Source organism: Triturus cristatus, chromosome 6, assembly GCF_964204655.1.
Source record: "Triturus cristatus chromosome 6, aTriCri1.1, whole genome shotgun sequence".
Lineage (NCBI taxonomy): Eukaryota > Metazoa > Chordata > Amphibia > Caudata > Salamandridae > Triturus > Triturus cristatus.
The window spans coordinates 1,411,628,783-1,411,647,750 of NC_140589.1; positions in this window are offsets into that span (position 1 = coordinate 1,411,628,783).

Here is an 18,968-nt window from a genome sequence, read left to right on the forward strand (position 1 = left end):
ATATGGAAGTTGCTACATAGGAATGTGTTATTATTATTTGGTTCTTTGTTTACTTTCAAAGTGTATTGCATCATAAAATCTCCATATGATATTAAAAGCGTCTTCAAAATAACTAAATATTTATTTTACATGTTATATTATGCATGTATGTGTATTCTAAAAAACAGACAAGAAACAAATTAATGTTTCACATTTTTTCTAAGTTTTTATATATAATTAACAATTTGTGATTTTCTGCAACAATCATTGGGGGATATAGAAGCTGGGGCAGGATTAAATAAAATGAAGTCTTATTTCATAGGGGATATACAAACTTTGAGTTGGTGAACAAATAATAAATAAAACTCAAGCAATGTCAAGGGAAAAAGTCTATATCCAAAAAGACTGACAAAAAATAGCAAAGGTTTGTTAACAAAGTCCACTGTCCAAAAGAGTAATAAAGGCATACCCCCCAAGCGGGAGGTTTCTGGCTTGGAAGCAAAAAGTCCTGGTCATCCTCTTTTGCACTCTTTACCACAATGATGTTAAAGTACTACTTTGGCATGGATTTTAAATGCCTGGTCACTGCAGGACAACATACCCCAGGGGAAGAAGAAACCACAAGGTACAAGGTGACACTGTAAAAGCAAACTGGGAGATGGGACAACAGTAGGAAGGATTGCATGAGGAGGCAGAGAAGGTCTTAGACCTGCTATCAAGGAGAATATGACCCTACCTAATTTGTGGAGCTGTTATGTGAATGACTCCCTGTGGTCATGTTTTGTAAGTAAAGAATGATACTAACTCTTTTGCTTCCTGATAGACTCTGTAGACCTGTGAATTAAGCATTGAAAGATAATGAAGTAAAAGCAGGTTTAGAATATTGAGTTCTTGCTTTTTTTTGGGGGGGGGGGTTTATATAGCGCGAACCAGACCCGATAAATCGGGCATCAGAGCGCTTTAAATAGCACCAGTTTTGTTACACAAGGACACATTAATTTTTTCTTAGGCACGGGGAGATGAAGTGATTTTCCCAGAATCACAGGATGTTGAGCGTCGTAGCCGAGACACAAACCCGGTTCCCCAGCTTCGACGTCGACCGCTCTAGAAGCAAGACTACATACTCTCCTCCTCTCCTACATCCTCTGCTTCTACGCTGAAGAATAAAGATGTGTATAATTACTCTCTGTGTGTGGCATAGTCTTTGGCAAGTGCCCGGGCTGGGTGGAACACTACAAGTGGTGACGAGTAGGGGATAACTAACCCTTAGATTGACAGTGCTCTCCCAGTGAGTTTGACGTGATCCATCAATCTGCTCGTGAGTGTCATGTGTGCCACAGTCGAAGTGCAGAAGCAATGCTTGCACCTGTGGAGTCTCAGGGCAACGCCAGTCTATTTAAAGCTTTCAAGGATAAAGAAAGCATCATTGGAAATCTACACATCAGTGGCCAAGAATTGAATAAAAAAGCTGTAAACAACAATATTCTGCACTACTACACACATTAATGCTGCATATCATACGGAGTGACAATGCTAAAGGTGGATGCACTCAGGTTTTGAAAAGCAGTGTATTGTGATAATCCAGTGCAAATTAGGCTGTAATCTGATGTGTTATGAAGCAGAGATCAACCAGGTGTTTACAAAGAGATATTTAAGTGCAAAGCCAATTGAATATCATAACATTATCTCCTTATCAAATCATTTGAACATGAAAAGTCTTGTCTACTTCATGAAACAACTAAAGAGAGTCATCATACCATCCACCTGCTGTGAAGTGGCACAGAGGGGGGCCAAGGCTGTGGTTGTAGAGCTGTCCATAAACGAAGTGGCCCACTACTAAAGCTGCTGAGAGGGTGCTCCGAACAACTCTACCGATCTCCATTGAAATAAAGAGCTCCAATGGAGAGCAAGGGTGAGGCCAAAGCTCCTCCACCTGTCAAGGCTGACTCTGAAGCCAGCACATCACTAGGCCCTAGAGATGTTTTGCATGAGCATGTTCATCAAGAAGCATTAGAGAGAACACTGCTGATGCTTTCTTAAAACCGCTGTCATCAATTCTTACTGCCAAAAAACACAATATTGGCAATAGATGGACTACTTGGAAAGAGACTTTTGAGCATTTATAGATGCAATAGATGAGACAGATGACAAACGTATTATGAAATATCTGAAGAACATGGCTTGTGATGGAATGAAAGAAGCCATAAATAATATAATACAAGATGGACTACTTAGAAAGAGACTTTTGAGCATTTCATAGATGCAATAGATGAGACAGATGACAAAAGTATTATGAATATCTGAAGAACATGGCTTGTGATGGTATGAAAGAAGCCATAAAAAATATACCACAAGATGGTGAAGTGACGTACAAACAAATGATAGCAGACTTAAAGGTTAAGTTCAATCCCTTTCCAAATGTAGATTATAAAAGATGCATCTTCAGACAACAACACCAGAGAGAAGATGAAACTATTTATGAATTTATTGAGAGACTGGATGCCCTTATAAATCACAGTAAGTTCAATTAATTTAATGATGAAGATACAATCCTCAAGTGATAGATGGATGTCTGTCAGATTCCTATCTATAACGAATGCTGAAGGAAACTTAGAGCTTAGACCAAATCCTCCTGACTGCCGGAGCTGGAGAGTGTGCTAATTGACAAGCGGCTGACATGGACGCTGGAGGTGCCCAGAATGCATCAGTCATGAACATGAAAAGTAAGACAAAGAATAAAGTTGAGGGACGCAAAGCAATGTTTCCACATGAAAAGAAAATATGTTTCAGATGTAGATTGTCGTTTCCACTTGACGGTGATGTACCACGACTAGACAGATTTCGAATGGCTGTTGGAAAGCAAACAATCTTGTGATGGTTTGCAAGACAAAGGGAAAAATAAGTGTGTCACAGTGTGAAGACAAAATGGCCGACCAAGTGCTGCATCAGCGATGTTTGATGCACTCCCACAAGGCAAAACTGTCCCACCAATTGAGGCAAATCAACACCAAACATGGTTGATAGTCATCAAAATCATCGTCAAAGAGTTCCTTAGTGTTGGTTTCAAGTGAAAGTGGCCATGATAATTTTGTCAAGTCGATGCTAACTTCAGAGAGGCATGCACATGTGGGACTAGTTAAATGTGAGAAAAAAAACAATGCAAGAACAATTAACATGAAAAAGCACCAAATGCAAACATTGTCTGAAGATTACCCTGAAGATAAATGCATTTTGAATCCCTTATTTTTATTGATAGTGGTGCATCGATAAAGGTTATGCCTGAGGACAAATATTGTGAATTGTCTCCCTTGCCATAATTTACAAAATTGAAAACTAAAGTATATACATGAGCTGTGTTGACACATTTAAAAGTCAATGTTAATTTGTACCTATGATGAAACACAAGAAAACAGTGGTACAAATTCCTCTGTACTTCAAGGTACGGCTGCAAGTGCCTGTCTGCTCAGTTTTAACATCACTGCTTTTATGGGACTGATATCAGTAAACTACAAGTAAGTCAATTTCCTTCATTATTTCATGTGTTAGGAAAGCTCAAGACTATGAAAGTACAGTTCCATATAAATGAGGACGTTCATCCTGTTGCCCAAAGATACAGACAAACTGCATTTCACTTGTAAGAAGCTGTTGACATAGAACTTAATTAATTCATTGGTCAGACACAATCTCATTGAACGCTCCACTTGTCCAAAGCCATGGGTTTCTCCCATAGTAGTTGTGCCTAAAAGAGACAGTGAAGGACCTGTACGCATTTGCGTTGATGTGAATCAGGCCAAAGAGGCAATCGAAAGAGAATGACATACAGGTCCGCACATTGCTGATATGATAACTCATTTCAATGTTGCAAAGTTTTTCTCTTGACTCGACTTAAACAAAGGAAATCACCAGTTGGAACATGAAGAGAATTACAGGGACATTACACCCTTCTCTACAAACATTGTTCCGTTTCGCTATAAGGGACTACGTTTTTGTGTATCCACTGATGCAGAACTTTCTCATTATGTCATTTGACATATCATACAGCCTGTTGTAAATGCCTTAAACTATAGCAATGACATATTAATATTCGGAGGTACTCAAAAAGAGCATGACAAAGCTCTCAATCATACAATCAATTAATTCTTTATTCCGGTACAAAAGTATCCATAAAAACCACAGTAAATATTTTTTAAACTTTGAAAACAAACATTTACTATAAATCAGTATACAATTCAGAGAGTCACATCCACAGCTTGTCATCAAGCGGGAATAAAATTATAAAACTGTTCTAATTGGTGTTTATTGTAAAATGAGCCTGGATAGCACTTTTCAGAAACATCCCCACATAAAAGATACACTCAAAATCAATAAGTTGCAGCAGCTTCCTATATGATTCTCAAAAATCGATAATGCTGAGCCTTTTAATTAGGGGTAACAACATGCTCTTTGTGTATATGGAGCGCAAACCGCAGAAGAATAGGAAATGTTACTTAGATTGGCCTGAGCTCCCATCACCCAGGCAGGGAGAAGCATCTAGATTTGCCTGAAAGCTTAAAGGAAAACATAACTAATATTTAACAGTACCTGCCCTATAACAAAGCAATAGACTATCCTCTCAGCTCCCCAAAGGTTTTGTTAAATATCTTGCGTTTGATCTATTTGCTACAATATTAATATAGGCTGCTACACTTGACTTTGCGGGTTTCTCAACCAACTTTTGGCAACCTGCCTTACGCAAACGGGTTTCCACAGTCCCCAACCATGGCATACTCCTACATTTATCACAAGAGAGACAATATAAGATGATATCTCTAGTGAGGCTTCTCTTCGTGTTTCTGCATACTGCTAACCATAATAGCAAAGGCCAACACTATTATAATTTTCAAAAAAGGGTATGTTCAATTCACTATATCAGATACAATTCGGGGTAGAATTGGGTGTCCCTAAGATTATTCTACAGAATTCTACTGTTTTCCTAATACCCCATACCTCAGCCCCTTTTGCAGTGATTTGGAGGTATTGCATTCTAAAAATCTGCCGGAGTGGTAGTAGAGCACCATCTCTCCTGGGTTGCAGTGAACTAAACAGCAAACTAATCCCCCTGGAAAATGTATTCCTACATTGTGCGACATGTGCTGTCCATGATCCATTATCAGTAAAGACTAGTCCCAGGTAAGAAAAAGTGCTGGTGCATTTTAGGCTGGATTCACCCATAGTAAGAAAAGCCAAGTTATACTTCTTCGGGCCAAAATTAATAAAATAATATTTTTTTTAATTAGTACATAAGTCCAGTGAGGCCATAACATGTACAGAGTCTTGTACTAAGAGTTGCACAGCCATAGGGGAGCTGTCAGGCAAGTATATCATTTTCTAAATGATGCTGACTTGACTTTGAATGCTGACAAATGTGAATTCCATAAGATAAAATTTAAATTCTTAGGCCATATCTTTTCCGATGAGAGAATGACACCTGGCCCAATTAAAGAGCAAGCACTATTTACTGCTAATCTCCCACAGGACATTTCAATGTTATGTTCATTCCTTGTAATGGCCAGTTATTGTTCTAGATACATACAAGACTTTGCCACAGATGGTGAAATCTGCAAATGACCCGCCTTTCAATAGTCGAGAGGTCAGAGTCTTTCTCAGCCCTCTCAATGTAAAGCATCAGAAAAGCAGACTCTCAAGCTTTTTGATCCACAAGGCCAGGAAAAGCCCCAATATCTGTCTCCATCTGGATAGTGATGTCAACATCTTCTACCCTGACTGTTGGCTCTACAGCCTTCTTCAGGAGTCATTTAGTCACTGATCATTTTTATCTTTGTGCAGGTGCATTCTCGCTGCTTGTGTGTGCTTCATACTTCTCATTGGTAGTGAAAAACTGTTTTGCTTGCCTTAAAAGTTCTAATTAATGTGTTCAATGCTGCACATCAAATCAACTAAAAAAGATAATATATGCTTCAATACATGAAATGACATTGTGCATTCTTTATGTTATGCAGATTTGTAGAGCACACTTTCACCCAGGAGAGTATCCTGGCACTGAGCAGTTGTGAACATACCAACCTTAGGGTGAAGTGGAACTACTAAAAAAAACAGGTCTTCAGTCTCTTGCAGAATTCACAGGACATTTCAATGTTATGTTCATTCCTTGTAATGGCCAGTTATTGTTCTAGATACATACAAGACTTTGCCACAGATGGTGAAATCTGCAAATGACCCGCCTTTCAATAGTCGAGAGGTCAGAGTCTTTCTCAGCCCTCTCAATGTAAAGCATCAGAAAAGCAATCCTCTTTGGCCCCAGGCCAATGGTCTTGTAGAACGATTCATGAGTACTCTAAAGAAAGCTGTGTAATGTGCTGTAATAGAGAACCTTGATCTCAAGATTGTTTTGAATACCACTCTTCAAGCTTACCGATCAAACCCTAACTCGACTACAGGGGAAAGCCCTGCAACCTTAAAGTTTGGGAAAGCCATGACAACCAAGTTACTTAGAGAGACATTTGCACAGTAGATTCTGGACACAAATGAAACATGAAAATCTATGCTGACAAGCAACGTAATATGAAAGATATACCTTTCAAGAGAGGAGATCGATTATTAGTTTGACAATCTAGAAAATGAATATCTGAGGCTTCCTTTGAGGCTGAGCCCTTTATTGTTACAATCACCAAAGGACACATGGTGACTGCCCAACATCCTGGGAAGTTTCTTACTAGAGATTCTTCTCACTTCAGACATGCGGCTCATCACACACCAAACATCGATGTTACCGTAGAGACTGGGTTCAGACAGACAATTTATGATCCTGCAACTGCTGGTGTTTTCACCTCACCTATCCAGATCACTGACACTTCAACTGCCTGCTTCCGGGCTGGGTTCAAAGCTACACCTGAGCATCCACGCATCTCCAGCTAAGTCCCGGATATTCCAAGAGGCTGATCCTTGTACCTCTTCAGGTGGCCTCAAGACCTCATTGAGAGCAATCTAAGTGACCTATTATGCGGAAAGCTAGTTGACTACAAATGAGGGCTGTCATATGTTAGGGCTAAAATGGACATTAACTTGGAGGAGGAGATGAAGGTGGTGCAGGGGGTGTAGCTGGACGCTCCAATGGTTATGCGGCATATGGAAGTTAAGGTGGGGGTAGGATCAGGCCCAGATGACAATTGGACCTGTTATTCAGACTCTCAAGCTTTTTGATCCACAAGGCCAGGAAAAGCCCCAATATCTGTCTCCATCTGGATAGTGATGTCAACATCTTCTACCCTGACTGTTGGCTCTACAGCCTTCTTCAGGAGTCATTTAGTCACTGATCATTTTTATCTTTGTGCAGGTGCATTCTCGCTGCTTGTGTGTGCTTCATACTTCTCATTGGTAGTGAAAAACTGTTTTGCTTGCCTTAAAAGTTCTAATTAATGTGTTCAATGCTGCACATCAAATCAACTAAAAAAGATAATATATGCTTCAATACATGAAATGACATTGTGCATTCTTTATGTTATGCAGATTTGTAGAGCACACTTTCACCCAGGAGAGTATCCTGGCACTGAGCAGTTGTGAACATACCAACCTTAGGGTGAAGTGGAACTACTAAAAAAAACAGGTCTTCAGTCTCTTGCAGAATTCAAGAAGTGAGGAGGAGGCTCTTTTGTGTAGCTGCAGGTCTTTTTATGCTATTCAAGGAGAAGGCTTGATCGCTGGATCTGGTTTTCCATATTGGTGGAATGTGTGCAAGTATGAGTCCGGATGAACGGAGGTGTCTGAAAGGTTGGTGAAAGCAAATGCGATTGTTTAGTTATGCTGGGCCAGTGTTATGTAGTGCCTTGAAAGTGTGGGTGAGAAGTTTCAATTGTGCTTGTTTGTTGTATGATATAAGAGCAGTATAGTAAGTTGAGAGTGATCCTAAATGTCAAGTTCTAAATGGTTTGCAGCCTTCTGGTGAGTTTTTGTTGATCCCGGCATAGGGGGTGCTCCCATAGTCCAGCTTGCTTGTAACTAGAGCATGCACAATAGTTTGCCAGGTCCCAATTAGGAGCCACTTGAAAATCTTCCTCAGGGTATGGAAGCATAAGACAGTGGTGCTGTTGATTTGGGTGGTCATTTCGATTTTGCTTTTTGCAAGCCAATCTTTAGCTACAATTTTTTTCAAAAATAAAAATTGTTGAATATGTTTACTGTCCAAATCTTTATTTGAATCAGATATTTAAAGGAGGAAAAAGGTTTGTGCAAAGAGGATTGTTTTGCTTATTTTTTTGGCTAAATGTGATAAGGTGTTTTATAACATCGTCATCACATTGCCTATCTGGGATTTTAGTGTATTTTCAGAAGGCTAACAAGAGATTTCAAAAGTAACATTTATTAGTTTTGATTTTTGAGTAATATTTAGAAAAATATTTGACTAATTTTGTGTCATTTTAAATATTGTTTTAAATTTTTTTATTGTGGTTTGAAAGTAAGCAAAATATACGCATTGTCAACAACACATAAAGAAACTTAAAATAAGTGGAATGGTACATATTTTAAGCATTAAACTATTTACTGCTGACCCCCCACCCTAGTGCTGAGCCTTTTTTGGCTATTTGGGGTAATTTGCGCAGGGGTCTCCATAACATTTTTTCCACATAAGGTATGCATGCCAACTGGCAAAATGCAGCTAAATATGGGTTTTTGGGGAAAATTGGAAAATGTGCTCTGGATAAAAGTGTTGGTTATTTCCTAAAAATGGCCTCAACAAACAGTTTGCTGTGCTACAGTCACCATCTTTCCAGTTCTCAGGACCATGCAGAGTTGAATAAAAAAACCTAGGGCCAGATTTACTAACTTTTCATGCAACACATTGTAGCAAGACAGTTTGCTGTGTTACATCGTGTAAAAGGGAAAGATCAGAAATATGCAGTATCTACTAGGATATGGTGACCTTCTGCTCTCTCACAGGACTGGCACACTTCAGGCAGCCGAGCCCCAATGCAGACACCCTTGCTCCATGGGACAAGGGTGCTTGCTTTTAAAGGAGAATTGTTTTTGTGCAGGATTGCAGCGCACCTAGAAAGAGGAAAGAGGAAATAACACCGAGAAAACAAAATTCTCCTTGGTACTCCATCCTCTGCGGCATGTTGCGATTCCGCATAATCCCAGGTTTACAAAGATTTGTAAATCTGGGATTACATGAAATCCATGGGTGGATAGATGGGACCACCCATGTTCCAACCATGGAACACCTCCCAAATGAAATGTAATGCAATGAAGCGCAAGCCACTGCGTTGCGTTACAATTTTTTTACATGGCCACGCAAGACAGCACAAATCGCATCTGCGTGGCTTTGTAAACATCTACTAGCATTTTGCATCACGGATGCACCACATAAGTGTTAGTAAATCTGGCAAAGAGGTAGCCCATTTTTCCTATTTTCTGTGCTCCTAACCTGCTTTCAGTTTGTTGGTGGAAACTAGTGTGAAACCTATGGGTGATCCAGAAAAGCTATATATTTCTGAAAAGTAGACACAATTCCAGATTCAGCAAGGGCTCATATGTGTAGACCCTTCAATATTTTCTCAAAGACAACTACTGTTGAAATAAAGAAATATTGAAAATGAGTAGTAAAAAATGGGCATTTGTGACAACGTTTAAAACTTTTTGGCACAATGACCGATTTACAAAAGCAATATAACGTTATGTCCGCTAGACTCTTCAGGTTGTGGGGAAATATAGGGTTTGTTCTCCAAGAACCCAAATTACCCACAGCCAACAAATGATCTGCTTTGCACAATGGCTTTTCATTATGTACCTATCATAAGCCAATTTATACGGTGAAATATGTAGAGTGAAAAATTGGCATCAAGAAAACCAGTGTATTTCTGAAATGGGCACAAGATGTGTGGTTTAGGAGAGGTGGGTATTTGTACTTCTCTGAATTTGAGGCTACCCATACTAACATACAATTTAGAGCGTATTATTCATAATGTCTTCTTTCTTACACATAGGCTTACATTTGGAAGGAACAAATGCAGAGAAATCCAATTAGTAATAACAAATGTTCTGCTATTCTATGCTCCCATATGTCTTCCGATACAATGGTACCTCACTTGTGTGGGCAGGCCGAGTCTCTCAAACAGGAAACAGCCCAAAATGCAACACAGATACATTACAATTTTCCTGTCAAAACTGACGCTTTTTTCCAGAAATTGGGTAGCTGTGGATTTTGAGCCCTAGCTAAGCTGTCACCTAAGAAAACCTAGTAAACTTGCCCTCAATACTCTGCAGACCTCAAACTTTGCCTGAAATCATGCATTTTCCTTACATTTCTGTGTTGGGAAATTCCAGCCACTTTTGTGGCTGTGATTACTGCCCGCAACAGGAACGAATCAAACCAAGGTCAATAGGCGCCATTGTGAGGGGACTCCAATTGACCTCGGTTTGATCTATTCCTGTCACAGGTACTAGACCCAGCCACACAAGTGGCCGAACATTTTGTTCAGCACAAGAAGGGTAACACTGTGTGGTAGGAATTTTGTGGATTCCTACAGATTGCGGACTTTCCATCAGAGAAATGTAAGGAAAATGGGTGATTTCAGACAAAGTTTGAGGTTTGCAGCACATTGTGGGTTAGAAAAGCTCATGGGATCCATGCAATTCACACTACCCTAGAATCCTCTGATAGTCTTGTTTTAAAAAATGTCTGCATTGAGAGATTTCCATGAATGGCAGCTAAGTACGGCCCAAAATCCCACAGCTATCCTTATCACTGATCTCTCCAAGTAGAGCTTTAGTCCTTTTTTTGCTGTGGTCTAATGGTCCACCCACACCAGGGTATCATTATTTTTCGGAGGTGTGTGGGAACTCAGGGTGATAGGAAATTTGTAGCTCCCTGCAGATTACAGGCGTTTTCATCACAGAAATGTGAAGGAAAATGTGTGTTTTCAGTCAAATTTTGAGGTTTGCAGGGTACTGTTGGTAAGAAAATGTTGTGGGATCACCATTGCAAGTGGAACGATATTGGGAAATAGCCACACTCTCCTTGCCCATTTCTAAAAACAACTGCCAAAAGAATCAAATATCCTCTTGCTTGCAATTGGGGCGGGATTCTTTAGTCTGCAGAGGAGCAGATAGACTGACGCTTTAGGGGTGAGGGTGGGGCCTGATATTAGGATGGGCCAGACCCACCCCAATATTTTATTTGAAAAGGTATTCCCCAGTGGGAAATTGGGAGCAAAACTCCTGACTGCCGCTGGTAGGGGGGTAAAAAGAAATGTTTGACTTTTTTTAGGTGGGGGCGTGGCCAATGCCACATTGCAACGCCCGCACCATTCTCTTTTGCCCCAAAGGCAAAATCCCTGTTGTCAGGTGGACTTTCTACCACTACCCCGGGGGCAGATTTGGGGCAACTTTCACAATTGGGTAAAATCTATCTGCCCCCAGGGGAGCAGAAAGACATTGCTGCCCCTTCTGGGGCTAGGGTATGGATTGATGCCAAGGTAGGTTGCCCACTCCTTTTTTTGTTTTGGCTCTGTTTTGAAATGGTGTTCTGTTGGCTTTCTGCCCCTCGGCGGAAGATTGGGCATGACTACCCCTATCTACCCCTCGAAGGGGGCAGAACATCTAAAGTTGGTCCTTGCCCGGGGGTCAACCCCACCCCAAACAAAGACTGCATAAATGCAGTTCCTGGTATCTAGTGGACTTTCTGCCCCACTCCATTGGTGCAGATTGAGGGTTATCATGCCCATCTGCCCCCAGGGGTGCAGAAAGACTGTCAACACTATTTCTTTTAGTTAAGCCCTGCTGTCTAGTGGGAATTTCCGCTCCCCCCAGGGGGACAGATTGGTGTAATCACCTTCTTCTGATAAAGTGGGCAGCCCACACCCCTATATTTTATGTGTATGTCCTTGGTGTCTAGTTACTTTCTGGCCCACTGGGGGAAAGGGGTAATCACTCCCATCAGCCCCCTAGAAGGGCAGAAGGACTGACAGCATATTTTTTAGGGAGGCGAGAGTGTAGCCATGCCCATGATGGGCAGCACCTCCTCCTCTATTTTTATTTTTTTATAAGTACCTGGTGTCCAATGGGCTCTCTGTCCCCCAATGGGCAGCTGGGGGTTATCAACATATTTGCCCCCCGGGTTGACAGAAAGTCTACCCATATATTTTGTTGGGAGTGGGAGCATGGTCATGATGCTTTGTTGGCTTTCTACTCCTCCTGGAGGACACAACAGGGGGGCAGAAAGATTGTAAATATAAAATGTAATGGGGGAGCACAAGCCCTTGTGGTAAGGGGTCTCTCCCCATCCCTGGTGTCAAGTGGGTGGGTCCCTGCTTGAGGATCACTCTCCTGCGGTGATGACCAAAAAAGGGGTCCATGGGTAGAGATATAATTGGAAATGGGAGATTCTCCCCATTCCAATGATACCTCTTCCACACCAATCAGTGCTCAGTGGGCTGAGATCACCCTCCTGAGCACTAATGCAATGAAAATAAAATTAGCCTAGCGGCTTGATTTACTTTCACTTTTGTGTAATGACATCAGTGCACCTTACATGTTGATCGTCATTAAATTAAAGGCCAAAAAAAGGACTCAGGCTGCTCGGTCAGCCCTTCTTGAGCAGCCTGAGTTTAAAATATTGTAAAGTAATCCCACTGGTGCTCTGTATCAAAGGGGATTTTATATGCCTCCCAGGTGTCAGCCAATGTCCGACAGATGCTCCGGGGACGTAGTGTGGGTGTCAGATATTGGCTGACACGTGCATTCAAAGGGTGAAATTTGTGTTTTAACTGCTACGTTGTCACAAAATATAGATTATGAAAAGCATTTCTATGTCATGATAAGATGATTAGTAAATCTAACCATCAATCCAACATTACCCTCATGTTGGTATTTGTGAACAGGTTAAATACAACATGAAATTCTAAAACAAAGCTAAGACTGCATATCAGACCGGACATTACTCTCAAAAGTCATGAGCTCTAAAGTGATTATACAACTAAACACCTACATACTCTCTGCTGCTCAAAGTCTTCTGACTGACCAGGTGAGGCGAGAATGCGGCTGAGAGGACACACCTAGTAGGGTTTGGGCCATAATAAAGTCCCAGTGATGAAGATCCTCCCCATGATCCCGGAATTCTTTCCTATGCCAGGTGTGGCTACCCAATGCACTGAAGCATGTAACAATGTCCCTCTAAATTTGGGCCTATGCTGCACTGCTCACCTGGTCTCTGGACTCCCAGAAATCTTAGAGTACTTTTTGAAGAACCCTCACAAATAATCTCTAATTCTTCTTCAGCACATACAAGGCCCTTTCATCTTGTTATTCAGCCATGTTGGGCATTTGTTTGGGTAGAGAAGCATCAGGATGAAGGAAAATTCTGTTATGATGAGAGGATGATGCAGAATGAACACAGTGTGACCGAATTTGCTCACTCTGTATGTAATTTCCTGTTTGTTGTGATAGGCTCCCTAACTCCACAGATTTGTGAGCAGAGTCTCTGCATACAGAAGGAAATGTTCTGCATGTGGAGTAGAAACGTCCACATGCAAGATGGAGAGAAACTCAAATAAATTAGAGGATCCAAAAAAGTGTAATAGATATATTTGGTGTACATAATTAGTATATATGCTCCAAAAAAAGGTTGTACTATGTAAGGGTTTGTACTTAAGTACTGTTAATGAACGTGACTGAATGATATAGAAAAAGAGGACATTTATATTTTAAGTAGAGCATAGCATGTTTGTTGTTGACATTATGGATATTAAACAGAGTTCTCAACAGATGGAAGATTTGGATGGTGTGGTAGTGCACCATTCATCATCAAGAAACTGTCCAACCACATATTTGCAACATCCAGACTAGCAATTCAAGAAAAAGAAGGTTACTTAATCACACCTGAGCACCCTGACCTCTATTCTGTACATCACCCCTAGTACCTGAGAGGGGGTGTAGATCAGGATCAAGGTCTTTATGTGAGGTTTGCCTCATGGCGCTGCAGTGCAACATCCAACAGGTTACAATAAACGTATGGGAAGTACGCCAACCTCTCTCCTCCCACACTCTGTATAGTCAAAACATCAAAAGAATACTAAAAGCGTATTCAGTAATGGCTGATGCACATACATTTGTGCCCTTTTGTACCTCTGTTGAGGTAGTGTAGCTGGACATCTGGAGGTTGTGAGGAGAAAGAAAAATAGAACATACCTACATAACCTGCAACAAAGACGTGAAACGTCTTAAAAGGGATCTCTATTCTAAATTTAATCCTGTCTTCTTGTATGCAGTTACTGTAAGGGTAAGGTATGTATTGATTTGTAGTGAATAATGATTATGTTTAAGGTACCTCCAGTGAGATGCACATAGAGTTGCAGTGTGAGATAGTCTTACCTACCAATTAGCCACATGTTACTGAAATACCCAGCAACTAAGTGACACGCAGGAGTTGACTGACGGAAGATATTGCTGTGTGTGCTTCCAGGAAAGGCAGCGTACACATTACTGAAGCAGCCCATGGCATCACGGTCATCTTACATCTTGATGGATTGCCAGCAATATGTGTTGCAGAAAATGTGTGCCTTGTGGTGAGGTGGCTGCGGTGCCACGTGATTGCAGTCAATGGCACCTACCACAAGAAGGAAGAGGGCAAAGCCATACATTTCTCTTGCCACCCTTTGCCTTTTCTGCCATAGGCTGTGTAATGGTGATACACTAGTGCACTTTTATGTTGATGTATCTCAGTAGCTGATGTAAGTATTAAGACTGTTTAGCCTGCGAGGTACCTGTGTTGTTAGAGCTGAGCCTCTGGAAAGGTCCAGTGGCCATGAATTGGAGTGCAGTTAGTATTTTGACCTAGGGAGGGAGAAATTGACCATTTGCCGGTAAACCCGCCATCTCTTCCCTCAAATAATTCTTCCTCAAAATGAGGAAAAAGCAACAAACACATTTACTGATTTAGTGAAAGCAGAATTTTTTGGGGGTTTGTATAAGCTCACTTGTAATGCAGTCAGCTGGGGTGTGATTGGTTGGTGTTGAAATGTTTCACCTGTTGTTGCTGGTGGAGTTCAGAACAATCACTCCTTACATTACAGATACATTTCAAGGGGCTTATTTACAAGCCGCTGGTGCCATCAGTGTGTCACTTTTTCTCATGAAAAAAGTGACACACTAGTGACGCAAAGTGTTTTAAGGCTTCTTATGAATTTCAACAGTATTTGCATTAATGAAACAAGTAATGGAGCTACAAAAAAAGTTGAGGTTTGCTTTAATGAAGAACGATAATATATGTTAAAAAAAATAAACCACGTTATCAAATTCAACAGGGTTTGCTTTAAAGAAAAAGGGAAAAAGTACAATTGATGTAAAGAATGTAGAACAATGTCATACATTCACCCCAGGACAGAGATCTGGGCCTAAACCCATCGTTGTTTTGCTCCCCATGCTATTCCATTTTGAGCCAAGCCATATGAATATCAGTCTTGACCCTGTGCCCAATAGAAACAGTCCAGCCTGAACTGCAAGGCCAGGTCCTCCCTGGACTGGAAACAAGCATCCTAGGACCGGTTTCAGGCTTTCACCCCTTATCAGCCAGGATAGCTTGACTCCAGTGGCATGGAGAGCATGGGATGCACGTCTGGGCATACCCGTCCCACACGGGGTGGCAAATGCAAAAAGAACACTTAATGGACAGAATGCAGAAAAATTACATACATTAACCCCAGTACAGATGTGGGCCTAAATCCATAGTTTTTTTGCTCCCCATGACATTCCAATTTGAACCCAGCCATATGCATATCAGTCTTGACCCTACGCCTAATAGGAACAGTCCAGCCTGATCTGCCAGGCCAGATCCTCCCTGGACTTGAAACAAGCATCCTAGGACCGGTTTCTGGGTTTCACCCCTCATCAGCCAGGATAGCTTGACTCCAGTGGCATGTAGAGCACGGGACCCACATCTGGATATACTTGCTGACTCGCAGTGTCAAATGCAAAAAATACAATTGATGGACAAAAATGCAGAACAATGTCATACATTTACCCCAGTACAGAGAACTGGGCCCAAATCCATTGTTTTTTTGCTCCCCATGCCATTCCAGTTTGAACCCAGCCATATGCATATCAGTCTTGACCCTGCGCCCAATGGGAACAGTCCAGCCGGAAGTACCAGGCTAGGTCCTCCCTGGACTGGAAACAAGCATCCTGGGACCGGTTTCGGGGTTTTGCCCCTTATCAGCCAGGATAGCTTGACTCCAGTGGCATGGAGAGCACAGAACCCACGTTTGGGCATACCCGTCCTATTCGGGGTGGCATATGCAAAAAGAACAACTGATGGACAGAATGCAGAACAATGTCATACATTCACCCTGGCACAGAGATCTGGGCCTAAATCCATTGTATTTTTGCTCCCCATGCCATTTCAATTTGAACTCAGTCATTTGCATATCAGTCTTGACCCTAGGCCCAACAGGAATAGTCCAGCCTGAACTGCCAAGATAGTTCCTCCCTGGAATAGAAACAAGCATCCTAGGACCGGTTTTGGGGTTTCGCTCCTCATCATCCAGTTAGCTTGACTCCAGTGGCATGAAGAGCACAGAACTCACATCTGGGCATACCCGTCCCACTCAGGGTGGCAAATGCAAAATGAACAATTGATGGACAGAACACAGAACAATGTCATACATTCACCCCAGTACAGAGATCTGGGCCTAAATCCATTATATTTTTGCTCCCCATGCCATTCCAATTTGAAGCCAGTCATATGCATATTAGTCTTGATCCTACGCCCAATAGAAATATTCCAGCCTGAACTGCCAAGCCAGGTCCTCTCTGGACTGGAAACAATCATCCTAGGGCCGGTTTCGGGGTTTTTCCCCTCATCAGCCAAGATAGCTTGAATCCAGTGGCATGGAGAGCACGGGACCCATGTTTGGGCATACCGGTCTCACTCGGGGTAGCAAATGCAAAAAGAACAATTGATGGACAGAGTGTAGAACAATGTCATACATTCACCCCAGTCCAGAGATCTGGGCCTAAATCTGTTGTTTTGTTGCTCCCCATGCCATTCAAATTTGAACCCAGTCATATGCATATCAGTCTTGACCCTATGCCCTATAGGAATAGTCCAGCCTGAACTGCCAAGCCAGGTCCTCCGTGGACTGGAAAAAAGTATCCTAGGACCGGTTTCAGGGTTTCACCTCTCATCAGCCAGGATAGATTGACCCCAGTGGCATGGAGAGCATGGGACCCATGTCTGGGCATACCTGTCCCACTCGGGGTGGCAAATGGAAAAAGAACAATTTATGAACAGAGTGCAGAACAATGTCATACATTCACCCCAGTACAGATATCTGGACCTAAATCTGTGTTTTTTTCTATCTCCATGCCATTCCAGTTTTAACCCAACAATATTCTCATCAGTCTTGACCCTGCACCCAATGGGATCAGTCCAGCCCGAACTGCCAGGCCAGGTCCTCCCTGATCCTGACCTGGAACAAGCCCCTCATCAGCCAAGATAGCTTGACTCCAGTGGCATGGAGAGCATGGGACCCACATCTGGGCATACCCGTCCCACTCAGGTTGTCATCCAAAGTGGGAAGGGTATGGCCAGATGTGGGTCCCGTGCTCACTGCACCACTGGATTCAAGCTAGCCTGGCTGATGAGGGGTGATGCCCCGAAACGGGTCCCAGGATGCTGGTTTCTGGTCCAGGGAGGACCTGGCTTGGCAGTTCAGGCTTGACTGTTTCCACGAGGAACACAGTCATGACTGATTTGCATATGGCTGGGTCCAAACTGTGGTGGTGTGGTGAGCAAAAGAACAATGGATTAACACCAGATCCCTGTGACTGGGGGTGAATGTTTGCATTGCTCAGCATTCCGGCTATCAATTGTTCCTATTGCATTTGTTGCCCTAATTGGGAAGGATATGCCCAGACGAGGGTCCCGTGCTCACTGCGCCACTGGATTCAAGCTAGCCTGGCTGATGAGGGGTGATGCTCCAAAACTGGTCCATGGATGCTTGTTTATGGTCCAGAGAGTACCTGGCTTGGCATTTCGGGCTGGACTGTTCCCATGAGGAACAGGGTAATGACTGATTTGCATGTGGCTGGGTCCAAACTGGGGTGGTGTGGTGAGCAAAAGAATGACGGATTAAACCCAGATCCTTGTGACTGTGGGTGAATGTTTGCATTGTACAGCATTCCGTCCATCAATTGTTCTTTTTGCATTTGTCACCCTAAGTGGTAAGGGTATTCCCAGATGTGGGTCCTGTTTTCACTGCGCCACTGGATTCAAGATAGCCTGGCTGATGAGGGGTGATGCCCCGAAACTGTTCCCAGGATGCTTGTTTCTGGTCCAGGGAGGACCTTGCTTGGAATTTCGGGTTAGGCTGTTCCAATGAGGAACAGGGTCATGACTGATTTGCATAGGGCTGTGTTCTCACGGGGGTGATGTAGTGAGCTAAAGAATGACGGAGTATACCCAGATCCTTGTGACTGGGGGTGAATGTTTGCATCGTGCAGCATTCCATCCATCAATTGTTACTTTTGCATTAAAGAAAAATGGATCCTATCAAAAATAAGCATTGTTATCAAATTCAACAGTATTTCCTTTAGAGAAAAACATGATTGGATCTTACAAGAAAAATAATATTGCTTAATTTTCCAAACTATTTGTATAGTTATTTGGTGTCTCTGTTGTTTTGCTATGGGAATGTGTTACTGTACCAGTGATTTGCAATGTGTGTTGTTGTGCGTACACTAAAACTGAGCTGGGGTACATTTACTATTAGTTTGGGTCTTTTTTGGCAGTAATAACTTCAGAAGGGAAGTATGTGAATAGCAAAAAGCTCACTTTTGTGGGTGGTTGTTTGTCTCTCCCTAAACCAGTCCTTCCTCATACCTTAATCCCTCCCTAATCCCCAAACCTTTAGTGGTAAGTATTCCCAATTTTCCAACCACTCACTGTCTCTCCCACATTTACTCCAAAAACATATGTTTTTATGCCCAATGATCTCCAC